Here is a 3,128-nt window from a genome sequence, read left to right on the forward strand (position 1 = left end):
AACACAGTAAAAATCTCTAATACATTCACACCTGGTTCTGGTTACCCAGTAGTATTACTTGTGTGCAATCAAACAAGAGACCAAAAACCACAGGACGAGTGCACAGGGCGGGGGATAACAGGATAGGGACCAGACAGAAAACCCAGATGTGCAGATTTCACCAGAAACCAAGTACCCACTTTCCAAGTTAGAGCAGAAGGAGGCTGCTTGCTACAGTTCAGATCCTTCACCTATCACCCTGATTCCTGGACCCCCAGAGCAGGAGCCAGTGCTGTTACTTCTAAACCCAGGGTCCTCAAAAGTGAGTCCTGGAAATCCAGAAATGCTTCCCGCGAACTGTGTGAATCTGGTGGAAAACATGAAGCGACAAACCTACACTAACTGTCTGACAGTTAAATTCATGTTACAAGAAAACTAACTTTCAGATTTATTTTTGTAACTTTTTTAAACAGAGAAAAAAAATACTCCTTAGGGAAAGGTGGGGGGTTGAGAAGACAGGCTCTGGGTAAAAATGATTATGAGAGCACCTGGAGTTGAGAGGCCTGCCTAGGAGAGTGACCCAGGCATGGCCGCTGCCCCTGAGGCCCGCTGCCATCTGAGGCTTGGCAGACCAGTTCATGCGCCCCACCAAGCTGCTATAGATCCAAGTCATAAAAGTCTTGCAGCTCATCGTGAAACAAGTCCCACTTGTTTTCAGAGTCTGCCAGGTTGTCGTCCCCACCTGCAGCCAAAAGCATAAGCAACGTCTCACCCAGCTCAAAGGTGACAACGTCCTCTGTCGTCAAGAGGGTTGCCATTCTCTCTGTCCTCAATGAGCTCCCAGAAGTCGTTCCTTCATTGGGCCCGGTATCTGCTTTATGTTCCCACTTTCTGTCTCTGTGGCTCCTCTCGACAGCCATCAGGGTACACGTGCCTGTAAAAACAATTCCCTCCAAATGGGCAGCTCCCATGGCCTTCATCAAAATACCTGCAGGCCTTGTTGCTCATTGCCTTCTTGTATTTCTGAATGAATTTTTGCTTCTGTTTTTTTTCTCCTCCACCCAGTACTCACTTTGATTGACAAAGTTAGATGTGATCTGGCATTCTAGGCAGGACTTTATCATCTTGCTCTCAAATTGCTTAGCACTCCTCCAGTTGCGAATACACTTGAGACTGTAGTTGTGGTTGCAGTTAGGGAGGATACCAAAGCGGCGCTCGCTGGGGTTGGCTTTCTCATAGACTACCTCCATGCAGATGCCACACACCATGTCCTTGCTGCGCTGCACCATGAATGAGAGCTCCATGTCCTTCTCATGGGCCTTGATGCAGCATTTTATATACTGTGACCTCTGGGCGGCATCCACGGGATGGAGGACCTGCAGCCCGCACATGTCACACGTGTCTCCATGCAGATACATGCAGTTCTCCCCATAGCAGCACTCCCCCACCGTAGCATAGGGGCAGAGCTGCTTCTTGGTGTCCACTGTACTTTGCTCCCTCTCTGAGTCTTCCCTGGTCACTGAGCCCTGCAGGGGGCCTTCAGCGGAGGAAGGGGTAGTCTGGCCACAGTAGGGCTGCCCCAGAACAAATTTGATGGCATTCACGGTCTTCTGAACCGGCTCCTACAATTGCAAAGTTTGAATTTCTTGACTCAGCCTCACCCATATTCATTTCAACAGTCGGTCCAACTGATGAGAGACTCGAGGAAGCAGCAAGGGATGACTTTGCAGTTAGATCTATAGCAGCTGCTTTTTCCTGTTTCAGTGGCTTGCTCTGTTCATATCTGCAGTGGTCTCCATAAATACAATACCCTTGCTGAAAATATTTGCACACTACACCATATGGACTGTCAAGAGAGGTCGTGTGAGTAGCGACAGTTGTCTCCTTCCTTACAAACCCCATGCATGAAATACCGTCTGGGTTTCTGGTTTGTTTTTCGTGCCTTTTGTCCTCTCAGTCTTCACAATGATATCCCTTCTTGCCAACCCATCTCTACATCTCTTAGTGTTCCTCCTTTCCATCGAGTCCAAGTTCAATTTGCTTGCTGATGACAGGCCAAAAAACTGAGAGATGAGGTGTTGAGATCAGGAACAGGAAAGCCAGCAGACCGAGGTGATAGCAGACTAGGTCTCTGAAACACCATTCTGCATGTACCTTTTTGAGTTAGTGTTTTTGTTTCTCTAGGGTATATACCCAGGAGTGGAATTGCTGGGTCATGTGGCAGATTTAGTTTTTTGAAAAGTGTCCATACTGTTTTCCACAGTGGCTGCACCAATTTACGTTCTCTCCAACAGTGCATGAGGGTTAGGGTTATCCACATCCTCACCAACATTTGTTATTTGTGTTCTTTTCGATGATAGACATTCTAACAGATGTGAAGCAATATCTCATTGTGGTTTTAATTTGCATTTCTCTGATGATTAACAGTGATATGGATCTTTTCATGTACCTGTTGGCCATCTATGTCTTTGGAAAAATGTCTATTCAGAACTTCTGTCCATTTTTTAATTGGGTCACGTATTTTTTTTGATATTGACTTGTGTGAGCTGTTTTGTATATTTTGGATATTGACCCTTTATCAGTCATATCATTACCAAATACTTTCTCCCATTCAGTATGTTGTCTTTTTATTTTGTTGATGGTTTCCTTTAATGTGCAATAGCTTTTAAGTCTAATTAGGTCCCATTTGTTTATTTTGCTTTTATTTCCTTTGCTTTAGGAGATAGATCCAAAAAATTTGCTATGATTGATGCATATTAATTGCAGTGCTATCTTGTTTGTAACTACTGGAATGTGTTGGCTTTTTAAATAGTGTAAGCATTTTATATATAGGTAAGAAACTCAGATCAAATGTTCATATAGATCAACTTGAAAATCATTGCTTTGGGACTTCCCTGGTGACCCAGTGGCTAAGACTCCATGCTCCCAATGCAGGGTGCCTGGGTTCGATCCCTGGTCAGGGAACTAAGATCCCATATGCCACAAGTAAGACCTGGTACAGCCAAATAAATTCATTAAATAAATAAAAAGAATTAAAAAATAAAATCATTGCTTTATTAATTAGTTGATAAGGCTCTGTGTAAAGTCCTGATGTTGTGAAGACATGATAGGGAAGTTTTGATGGAATAGGAAAGGACTAGCAAAGGGCT

At 44.2% G+C, this 3,128-nt stretch overlaps 1 pseudogene; it reads right to left on the bottom strand.

Moving 5' to 3' along the window:
* Window positions 1-635: 635 nt before the first annotated feature.
* LOC133053090 (E3 ubiquitin-protein ligase makorin-1-like) lies at window positions 636-1,888 on the bottom strand (annotated as a pseudogene).
* Window positions 1,889-3,128: the final 1,240 nt, after the last annotated feature.

Source organism: Dama dama, chromosome X, assembly GCF_033118175.1.
Source record: "Dama dama isolate Ldn47 chromosome X, ASM3311817v1, whole genome shotgun sequence".
Classification (NCBI taxonomy): domain Eukaryota; kingdom Metazoa; phylum Chordata; class Mammalia; order Artiodactyla; family Cervidae; genus Dama; species Dama dama.